The sequence below is a fragment of the Panulirus ornatus genome, chromosome 65 (genome assembly GCF_036320965.1).
Source record: "Panulirus ornatus isolate Po-2019 chromosome 65, ASM3632096v1, whole genome shotgun sequence".
Lineage (NCBI taxonomy): Eukaryota > Metazoa > Arthropoda > Malacostraca > Decapoda > Palinuridae > Panulirus > Panulirus ornatus.
In genome coordinates, this window is record NC_092288.1 from 5,887,672 (window position 1) to 5,899,950 (window position 12,279).

General features: G+C 40.9%; 1 protein-coding gene across 3 annotated transcripts in view; it reads right to left on the bottom strand.

The window, feature by feature from the left end:
• The window catches only part of LOC139746564 (alpha-aspartyl dipeptidase), an 18,863-nt gene extending 14,457 nt beyond the window's left edge, over positions 1-4,406 (bottom strand). Inside the window, exon 1 of one of the 3 annotated variants that reach the window (XM_071657922.1) lies at positions 4,273-4,406. The gene's annotated coding sequence lies outside the window, so the exon portion shown is untranslated. Of the gene's footprint in view, positions 1-4,040; positions 4,148-4,272 lie in introns of those variants that run through there. The other 2 variants (XM_071657923.1, XM_071657924.1) reach the window with 2 other exon arrangements.
• Positions 4,407-12,279: the final 7,873 nt, after the last annotated feature.

A 12,279-nucleotide genomic window follows, 5' to 3' on the forward strand; every position in this document is an offset into this window, starting at 1 on the left:
CCCTGCCGCAAACCTACATTCACTGAGAACCAATCACTTTCCTCTCTTCCTACACGTACACATGCCTTACATCCTCGATAAAAACTTTTCACTGCTTCTAACAACTTGCCTCCCACACCACGTCTGGGGTAAACCATGGAAAGTTCTGTGGGGCCTGGATGTGGAAAGAGAGCTGTGGTTTCGGGCATTATTACATGACAGCTAGAGACTGAGTGTGAACGAATGGGGCCTTTGTTGTCTTTTCCTAGCGCTACCTCGCACACATGAGGGGGGTGGGGGATGTTATTCCATGTGTGGCGAGGGGCGATGGGAATAAATAAAGGCAGACAGTATGAATTATGTACATGTGTATATATGTATATGTCTGTGTGTGTATATATATGTGTACATTGAGATGTATAGGTATGTATACTTGCATGTGTGGACGTGTATGTATATACATGTGTATGGGGGTGGGTTGGGCCATTTCTTTCATCTGTTTCCTTGCGCTACCTCGCAAACGCGGGAGACAGTGACAAAGCAAAATAATAATAATAATAACAATAATAATACAAGAGTATCAACTAGAAATGGACACCCCAATATCTAACACAATATTCCACAGCTGTCCATGACAATGAAGTATATGGTGTCCTGGTCTGCTCATGCAGATTGCCAGCTTTAACCATATGAAGTACAGTGCTACTTGTAATAGGATTAACATATGCAACTTTGGAATAGCATTACTCCTGAAGCTATCTAACATCTTATATATAACACTCAATGCTATCTTACGTGTACTAGAATCAAGGTAGCTAGATGATTAATTTTTAGGAATCATTCTTATTTTGGCACCCTTTATCTGTGGATTGTCTCTATTCCCTAAGAACTGTTGTAATTACTAAGATTCCTATAAAATTTCATCAAGTTAAAAGGAACAGGAAATACGTTTTTCTTGATTATGCTTTGTTAAACTATGTTCTTGTCACTTTTAGTATTAACCAAGCTAATCTTATCACTTCATTTTGCATGAAAATAAAAAATGTCCTTTTTTCTTTACTGCAGAATTGAATTCTCTTAGAATTATGAAGACATCTAATCTTAACAATGTGCCCATAGCTCCAAAAATGAAACAGAAGAAACAAAAGAAATAAACAATTATTTCTACCTGATTCATACTGTAACTATCCTGCAAGTCTACGTGGATCTGGGAAACTGTAAACTTGACCCGGGAAGTTCTGTTAATTAGTAAAGTTCTAAGGACTATTCAAAGAGAATATACACAATCATTTTCTAATTGCCTATACAAATTCCCTCCCTCTTTGGTATGGGCTTCATGGGAGTCTAAATATGCTTAACCTCACATGCCAATGCACCACAAAGGCTTCTGTGGCTTCTCCAATCCATCCCACTTGCTGCCAACTCAAAGAGAACAGAACCCTGACGTCCAGCTGATGGCTGCACATGCAGTAAAAGTTTCTTTAATAATCTGTTGTTATTTTGTAATCCACATAAGCAAAAAAAGGTGAATCTCAGTAGTAAGTCACAAGGGACGTGAATGGCTTGCTGTGACTGGGGATTGAGTCATGCAGTTGGTAGCAATGGAGATCCTAGACTCCTCACAATATGCTAAACAACTAGGAAAACATCATGTTTGGGTTTAGAGACACTATGTGAATACATATCTGATGTTTAAAAAAATCCAATGATGTGTGCTTAGTGATGCATTCTGTGGCATGATATAGAATGAGTGAAAAACTACTGGAAATGGCAGAAAGTGTCAACATACTGAGAGGGTGGGATTTGCTGATTACGGCAGAACTTGAAAGGGTTAACAGTAGTCTAATAAGTCACAAGGGACGAGAATGGCTTGCTGTGACCGTGGAATGAGTCATGCAGTTGGTAGCAGTTGGAGATCCTAGACTCCTCACAATATGCTAAACACCTAAGTAAACATCATGTTTAGGCTTAGAGACACTATGTGAATACATATCTGATGACGTTTAAAAAAATCTAATGATATGTGCTTAGTGATGCATTCTGTGGCATGATAGAGAGTGGGTGAAAAACTGCTGGAAAAGGCAGAATGTCTCACAACATACTGAGTGGGTGGGATTTGCTGATTATGGCAAAACTCGAGAGGGTTAACAGTAGTCTAGTAAGGCACATGGGACGAGAATGGCTTGCTGTGACTGGGGAATGAGTCATGCAGTTGGTAGCAAAGGAGATCCTAGACTCCTCACTATATGCTACACAACTAGGTAAACATCATGTTTGGGCTTAGAGACACTATGTGAATACATATCTGATGATGTTTAAAAAAATCCAATGATGTGTGCTATGTGATGCATTCTGTGGCATGATAGAGAGTGAGTGATAAACTGCTGGAAAAGACAGAATGTCTCAACATATTGAGCGGGTGGGATTTGCTGATTATGGCAGAACTCGAGAGGGTTAACAATAGTCTATGCTGCATTCATGCTGCAAAAAAAAGGAGGAAAAAAAAAATTGGGCCTAAGACCATGACACTGATACTGTAATATTACTATGGGTGCTCAGTTTTACCTCTACTCTGGGTGTTTGGTTTCACCTCCAGATAATGGAATGGTGTTAGGAGATAACTATGTTCTGCTAAAACTGAAAATAGGGAATCTGTGACATATCTTACAGGACTGGCTGAGATCATAATGATATGAAATCTAGATCTACTGGCTTTACCAGGGTTAATTTAAGTCAAAGCAATCTCTACGCTAAAAACTTCAGGCACCTTTGGTTTTAGCAGTTTCATATAGCACACACAGCCAAGCAAATAATTACAAGAGAATCCAACAGAGGTTAACATTTATTGAGGAAGCATTAAAAAACAAAATATTCACAGGGAGGTTACTCAGTAAAAAAAGTGATATGCAAAAAAATGTGTTTCCGAATTACAAGTTTAGATTTGAAGGAGTGTAAAATTCATAGAAAAAAAAAATTACCTCTACTGGTAGTATTCCGGCACAAAACTGGGAACCAAATGTAATAACTAATTCCTGATGGGGATTCAAGTATTTGGTAAAAACAAACCCTTAATGGTGGGATTTGAAAACCCTATCAAGACCAAAATAAAACTAAAAGTAAAGGTCTAATTTAACTCTACATCATCATTAACTAATGGAGACTGAAGAGTTTTGTTTGCATGTTAGTGTTCAAAGAGTACTATTTGGGCATGTATTCCATTAAGCAATGTCACACACGGTGATAGTAGTGAGGGTTATGTATAACATGATAAATGTGGGGATAAAATTAAAAAATCAACAGAACTTACAAAATACTCATCTAGAATGGTTAATACCACAAAAGTATAAAGGATATATATAGTATCAACATGAAACTGGCATCCTGCGAGTTACTGTGTGGTCAAACAGCCCGGTCTTTTTGCTATCTATCTACACATCTGACGTCTGTTCCCTTCTGGAACTCCATCAAGGGAGTGGCCACGGCAACAGGGTCTACATAACTTGTGAACTCCAGTGCTGACAATTTTGCTGACATTGGCAATGTCTGCACACTGCTCAATCATGGATGTCACTGGCATATTTCAACAAGAATAATGAACATTAAAAATCAACTACTGGGGAGACTGGGTGAAGCTTTCAAAGGTTCGGTCGACTTTTAATAAGCGTTTTACATACATCTTCATAAATGACCTCCACCAGTTCCTTGATATTCATAACCCTCACTACTTCTGCCTTTATATATCATTGTTATTAATATAATACTCCAAAGCAAGCTCCACAACTGTTACTATAAAGACTACACATTACCACAGTGGAGCAACATCAATGAATATTCAAAAGATAATACAGATGCAGAACCAAACTAGTGCCATCAAATGAAATACACATTTACTAGTGAAAATGCCTCCATTTAAGGAAACAACTAAATGTGTCCTCCGGGATAATCCTGCCTCTCCCATCCTACAGTAACTTTTCAAGACCCCAAACCTCGTATTCTGTAACGCACTTGAGTGCCTTGACCCCCTAGTGACCTCCCCGATCCTGAATCAAACCTGTACTTACTAATTAGAAAAATGGGGGACATTCTATTTCTACTCGAATGTCATTCATTCTAGAGTGCTCAGTAAGGGACAAAATCCACCATACTTTCAACCAACAACAGAACACAACGGAGGAAAACAATAGCAACAATCATACCCACCACAATTACCACTAATTACTGCGGCTGGGAACAAACCTACTTCATGAAGATAACAAATTAGACAATTAATCTCACTATCTACTACTTAATCACCATATCAGTCGTGATGGATGCTGAGTGACAACAGTACCCAAGGTCGATGCCCACATCAGTTGGTGACACAATCACACCGGCAGCCATGCGTGACGTCACAGTGTTGACACTCCCACCATCGAGTGACTACAGACCTAAAAAAAATAAATTTTGAATAAATATCTATGAATATTAAGACTGCTATATCACTATAATAATAATATAAACAATAATAATAAAATAATCATAATAATAATAATAATAATAATAATAATAATAATAATAATGATAACAAAAACAATAATAATAATGATAATAACTATAATAATAATAGAGTGGTATGCAAGGTTTGAGTTTTACAAGGAGAATGTGTGACAGAAAGACTACCACGAACATGGGAATATAGACAGAGTGGAAGGGTAGTGGAGGGAGAGAAATGGTGGAGGAACGCATGCAATGGTGTATGAGAGCTCTGAAGGTATGTTACGGACAGGGATAAATGGAGACTCCTTTGCCATAGTCACCCCTTTCATGGAAGCTCCCAGAGGGATCGGGTTAGATTAGATAAATAGATAAATACTGATGATTTGGCCTACAAGTAGCACCAATGGGTCAAATATATCAGCTTAAAAGTTGTAAAATGACGGAGAAGGATCAGGAAATATGCTAAAAAGAGTACATATGTGTCAGAAGTGCAGGGGGAAACGTGAAGGGGTAGACTAAATTGAAAATGGAAGATTGGAGTGAAATATATCTTGAGCGATCGGGGACTAAATATGCAGGAGGGTGAAAGGCGTGTACGGGACTGAGCGAAATGGAACAATGTGGTATACAGAGGGCAACGTGCTGTCAGTGGATGAACTGGGCATGTGAGGCGACCACTGGGGAAACCATGGAAAGATCTGGAGGGCCTGGTTGTGGACAGCTAGAGATTGAATATCAGCAAATACGGCATTTTTTCATCTGTTCCTGGCGATAACTTGCTAACGTGGGAAACGCTGGACGAGTACGATATATATATCCCTGGGGATAGGGGAGAAAGAATACTTCCCACGTATTCCCTGCGTGTCGTAGAAGGCGACTAAAAGGGGAGGAAGCGGGTATATATATATATATATATATATATATATATATATATATATATATATATATATATATATATCGTAGCAGGAAATGATGGACTTTTGGAGAAATAAATTCCACGGCGAGAATACAATCCATTTCGTTCACTGGCAAGCCTGAATATGTGTTGTATGAAAAGGATGAAAACAGCTTTTGAAATTTCTTTTTGCAAGTAAAGCTATCTCTTTCACAAGTGAATTGACTGTGTATATACACAACTGCTGCTTGTGAAAACCCAGTTTATGAAAATCTTGAGGCAAAGGCACTAATTTACCGATAACTGATTATTGTTTTAGGCGGGTGAACAGAAGAAAATTCCTTACGTGAGCAGTACCTACCTACACCACCAGTCCGCCATTGTTCTGATGTAAGGGTAATTTTCAGGGTTAGTACAGTAGGTAACGTGACTATAGTGAGTGACAGCGGAGACGGTAATTACCGGAATAACTAGTACGAAGGAGCGGTCGATGGAGAGTGGCCTGGGCTGCCACACACTGCCTTCCTCCGCCATGTTATTACTGAGGGGGGGTTACAACACCTTACAGACACACATGGGACATATATCCAAATACTTCTTTTCCTGTAGAATTTTTCCAGTACTGGCGTGTTGCCTTATCTCTTAAGGTTTATTTGCCATATACGGCTCTTAAGTACGGTTGACGATAGACTTATGCGATACAAGACGTAAACTGATGGATTATCTTATTTTTTTTAATCCGGGTCGGGTTCGAGAGAGGTTCATTTCTGAACACGAATAGTCACGGAGAATTTCCATACCCAAAAGCGAAAAAATTATCTACTGAACATAGTATTTGCTTCTCACTACGAACAGTCGTATGGAGTACGCTATATCCCAAACAGCAAAGGTTACGTAAATATTACGTGGGATGTTATAAACCCATCCTGTGGAGAGAGAGATTGATCGAACTTCAGGTGGGGTTTGGTCACTTGTACACAAGTGTATTCTTTCTCGCTATCATACCTCGATCAATGTCTCAATGCAGCATTAATTCCTTCCGACGGTACGATTAGGATTTTTATCAGTTTGTGGATCTCGTTCTTGACAGAGTGTGTGTGTGTGTGTGTGTGTGGGCGTCAGTCGGGGGAAAGCCAGACGTTTAATCTATATTTGTGTAATATGAGGAAAAAAAAAAAACGCTCATCAAGTAATAGTGGAACGATGAATTCCGAGGACACACCCAACGCAGTAGTTCTCCAAACTGAGCTGCGTCCTAAGCTAATATTTAATATCTAATTCTGGAGGACAGAAAGGTCTCACAGCGCTCAGCTAACTTATAATCTCTTTTTTTTTTTTTTCACGGGTATCAATGTTGTAGAAAACAAAAATGTAAACGGAAAAAAATAAAAACAAACTTAACTAGGCTACTCATTCATACCATTTTTTTTTCGGCTAGGCTCCTTACGCGTACCTTTCTTTTCTGCTTATGCTTATTATTTGCCTTTTTATTCTGCTTACGCTTATCATTTGCATTTTTATTCAGCTTACGCTTAACGTTTGAAGATAATTTCAAAAAATCCAGCGACTTAATACAATGGCTGGTCTTGGCTTTTGGGGTTATAATGTCAAGGGTCAAGACGGTGGGTTTAATTAATTCGTCAACTGGGGATCACAAGAAGGGGGGTTGAAATGAGCTTTTTACTCGTCCCCAGAGTTTGGCAACACATGCCACATCCCAGATGGTACGTGTTCCAGGCAGACGGGGGTCAAAGATCAAGGTCAAGACAGTCAATTAGGACAGGCATGACCCCGCCTCGCGCGCACTAGGGGGGTGTAGGTAGGGTGGCGGAGGAGTAGTTACTTCATGATTCTGCGATGAAGGTAAACGCGTTGCGTTTTCTCTTATACTGTGGACGAGGGAGAACACACCAGCTCATATAGAAAGAAATTGCAGTGATAATTCACGCAGTAATCATATAATTTTGCTATTTAAGCCAAAGGTCAGGGATAATCACAGCCGATGTTTGCCAAAGGGGACTATTTTTACATGGCACAAGGATAGGATAGTAATTATCAGTGAAATTTGCGAGTATGTTGCTGGGTGTGTGTATCAAACTTATGCGATCTTTGTCTTCCTGTTGTCTTAATATATTTGGATACGCGTAAGGACTTCCGCAACAATTATTTAATCATCTTCACTTCTACCTAAGACCCATCTTGAAATGAGCGTCTAATTCTTTGGCGAAATTAAGTCTAATTTCTTTTTGAATGTGTGTAAGAGTTAAGAACTGAGAGGCCACCACAGTGCCCGTACGTAAAATGGCCTTAGACTCGTCCATTTATTCGAGTCATAGCTGAAATTACAAAGCTTTCCCGCTTTGGACGTTGAGTTAGGTCCAGAAAAGCTAAGCTTGGATATAACAACCATTAACCTCCCTACCAGAGTCTGATATAACTGATAATGTCTATAATTGACACGGGAATTCATCCAATCAGCAACAAGGTGCTTCCATTCATGACAATCCAGCTTTCAGTGTAGAACCCACGTAGGTTATTCTCATCCAGACAAATACTTACCAGGGAGTGACCTCGGCTAAGCGGCAAAGCTTTCCAAGGATTATATGTAGATTTCAGCACAGAACACCAGTGGACAAACAACACATGAAATGATGGGCCACTGTCAGGCAAAGACAGCGCACGTAACAACGTGTGGACAGCCATTACCCTTAGGGTTGTGAGGGACAGACGGGGAAAACCCAAACATTTCTTGTTATCTTACAAACTGACAACTTAATGATACAGTTGTTAACCTTATCAAACAGGTGAAGATAGTGTTCTAAAGTAGGCGTTGGCTCTTTGTTTGCTAAACTAGAATGCATAACAAGAACAATAAACATGAAAAGATTCCTTCTAAACAAGGAGCATTTATATCTACTTGTATAATAAGTACACTATAATTATACACAAGACTGTTACAATAATTACTGTACACTCGACTAAATGTTTTTTCTCCTAAATTCTGTATGTATGTTACATATATTATTAAAACAATCATAATTCACTACTTCAGCATGATAAAGATTCTGAAATGTTGATATCACGTTACACAGTTTCTTCCTTACCTTTCGATTAAAGTACACTAAATCTCGAGTTTCTTAAATATTAACAAAACTACGCGATAAAGTAAGTAAAGATAAATGTAATCTATATTGTAACACCAACAAATGTAAACGTTTGAGTATCAGATAATGTTGACACTGTAGGGCATATATTTATATTATCAAATGATCATCTGTATGATGAATAAACCAAGCTGGATAATCTAACTTAAAAAAAAAGGCCCTTGATTGATGGTTTAGAGCAAAGAGTGAGAGAAGGTGAAATAAAAGTTATTACAAAGATATAAATATTACAGTGTAAGAGAAATGAAATGATCAAACATATGATTTGTTTACTTAATATCTCTCATTGTCTTTTCGTTCTTTAAATACGCCAGCTTCCCTTATAACAAAGTTAAACTCCTAAAATAGAAAACAGAAAATACTAGAAAACAAGCGTGCTGAGGCTACCCTCCCACAAGAAACATTTGACACGGAATATACAGATCAACACAACACATACAATAATCTTTCTAACCTAACCTAACCTAACCTTATCTAGCCTGGCATAACCTAGCCTAGCCTAGCCTAACCTAACCTAGCCTAGCTAGCCAACCTAACCTAAACTAACCTAACCTAGTCTAACCTAGCCTAACCTAAGAACCTAACCTAACCTAACGTTGCTAGCTGCCGGAAATAACGTGTGGTAACGTGGTCCCTCCCTCCTGAGTAACACACCCACGGAGTACTTTTCATATTTCTTTATCACATGGGGTCACGACCTTGCCTCGAGTGGGGGGGACGACCCCCTCCACTGATTACACTCGTGGCGCAGCAAAATTTGCATGAGCCTGGCTTATGAAATCTGTCGGGCTTGCGTATCGTGCCGCATGAACCTGTGTATGTAAATTAGTACACACTATGTGCTCCCACACTCGCCCAATTCTCCATACCTAATTTATCTTTTTTTTCTATACATTCATGCTGTCGTAGGGTTTAGGAGACCAGATATAGAATGTTGTGCCGTAATATCATTAAAAAAACAAACGGACAGAATCTTAATAAGAGAAATATTACATAAAATAACTCTGAGTTATATGAGGGGTGGGGAAATTATACATATATTGTGTGAGTATGGCTCAAAGTACATGAAACAGTGTAAAAAGACGATACACAAGTTACTTAAGTACACCTATAACGATTACTCAGCCTAAAACGGATTTTATTTAGGTTACTGATCAAGTCCAGCAAAGGCGACTGTACAGAAAGAAAATTTAGACCATCCAAGGCTCCTACAGAATCATGGCAAGTCGCGAGAACTGAGGAATCTTTACAGATAAAACTGGGTGGAAGAAGAAACACTCCACCTGCTTCTTAGAGCAATCATATTTGTACAAAAAATACCTTTTCCAGTGTCAACCAACTGATGTGGAAAACACGACATATGAAAAGCTACGGTATGGTTTTGAGCTTAGCTAACAAGGACAAAATAACATAATGACGTAATCCTACAAAAGAGTGACATAAAGAGTTTGAAGCTATTAGGAGCAGCTGTTCTGTTGTGGCTTAACACTGTCTTGACGTTCGTCGAGAAGCCTAACCGTTAAACCACCTTAAAACGATAGAGGTGGAGGGGTGTGGGTGCGGGTGGAGGTTTACACCTCTACAGATGAATCTCTCCTCATCTATAGAAACCACAGAACCAGTTAGAAATAATAAGTTTTTTTTTTCTGACTATGGTTGACAGAGAGGATAGATAATGACCACGGGGTATAACACCATCGCCAGCTTAGACGTAGCCATGTATATGTCCTCCTTCGTAGACTCTTAACATGGCTCCACGCCCGTAGGCTACACGTTGGTCATGCTTGATGGATATATTTTGACCTGCTCTCAGGCCAGGTCATCATTATTTCCAGTAAGTTCCTAATGTGTGTTCAGAGCGTAGTGACATGGAACATTGTTGTCAATGGTTGTTCTAGAACGAAGATTCTTATATAGAGGGAAAAAGGCGACAAAATCTGGCCCATGTTTTATTTTCCTGTTTGATGCATCATCGCAGACTCTTTCTGACGTGTGTGTGTGTGTGTGTGTGTGTGTGTGTGTGTGAGTGTGAGAGAGAGAGAGAGAGAGAGAGAGAGAGAGAGAGAGAGAGAGAGAGAGAGAGAGAGAGAGAGAGAGAGAGAGAGAGAGAGAGAGAGAGAGAGAGAGAGAGAGAGAGAGAGAGAGAGAGAGAGAGAGAGAGAGAGAGTCAAGCACATAAAAATAGATTTATACTCTACACTTCTGGACTCAAATTTACTTGAAGTATCACTTTATTCAACCAGTTTGTCCCGTTTAAAAGAGGACTGTGTAGATCGTTCGCTGATAACATGCTACTTAAACCTCTCATAAGGGACACGGTGGGTGTTTTGGGAGGGGGAAGGTTTAAAGGGAAGGAAATGACTTATTGCTTTTCAATAGAACTTTACGTGCAAACACGGACGCCTGGGGAGGACAAATACGCATCAGGTCGACATAGATGATGGTTTTTCTTGGAGGAAATTTAGCTCTTCCAAGACCGTCACAGGGATATAACAGGAGGGGGGAAACAGTCGCTATTGGCGGGGTCTGGTGAAAGTTCTGGTTTTCTCGAATCAAGGGAAGGGTTACGTGTTGCTGGATCCTTGACGGCCCGGGGCGGGGCCCCCAGCGTCATGCACGGTGGGCGGGGCCTTGTACCGGGCCCCACCTGGTGTGTCCCCCCCCATTGCCAGCCATCCAGCCAGGCACGGAGGAGGGGTCCACCAGTGTGCCTGAGTCGCCGTTAGGGGGAGGTACTCCAGCTCTCGCGTCCCCACCCCAAAACCCCCCACCTTCGTACCACCACCACCACCTCATCTCCCCTCTCCCCCAAGCGCCCCACCCTCCCCAAGCCTGCCTGACTGGCAAAGCGTCTTGCTCCCCCGTGGGGTGGTGGCGTGCCGGGGGTCCGAAGAGGTGGCCTTCCCGCGTGTGTAGTGTGTGTGTTTGCTTGTGTCCAGTGCCAACCACGGGGCCAAGGGGAGGGAGGCAACGAGCTCGAGGGAGGCTACGTGTCGCGTCTATTGACCCTGGTGTAGCGGAAGGAGGAGAGGCGTTAGAGGATGGCACCCAATCCTTCTGGTCAGTAAGGCCCCCCCAGCCTCCTCCTCCTCCTCCTGCTCAGGATCCCTCAATAGTGTCGTCTCCAGCACCGCCACCGTCAGGTAGGTCCTGACACCCACCGGGCCTCCTTCAGGCACCTCCTGAACAGTGTAACCGTCCATCACACGAGACGTAACCTAACCTCGTAACGTCACGTGCCAAATACCAGGAACAGATCGAAGTATAATGTGATAAATATGTCCAATATAGACATGGGGCTTTATCATCTCTACCCACAAGGTCTCTCCCTGTATAGCATAAGGAGTGGTGGGTTATATACCTCCCTGGATACCCCTGGTATAATGCTTGTATCACTATAAACACAGGTTCTCTCATACTCTACTCAATATCATGGCTCATATATATACTACTTTTCATACTTATGATAATGTTGCACAGACTCCCTTATACTCTGTGTACTAATACCTTCACCACACACACACACACACACACACACATATGCTTTCTAAAATTGATGTGATACATGGTTGATGACGTCTAAGGAGTACATACATGTAAAGTAATGAGGATGGGAGACAGCGGGAGAAGGACTCGCTATGTTAACCATTTCGGACACAAGTTTACGGAATACGTTCAGGAGAGAGAGAGAGAGAGAGAGAGAGAGAGAGAGAGAGAGAGAGAGAGAGAGAGAGAGAGAGAGAGAGAGAGAGAGAGACTTGGGAG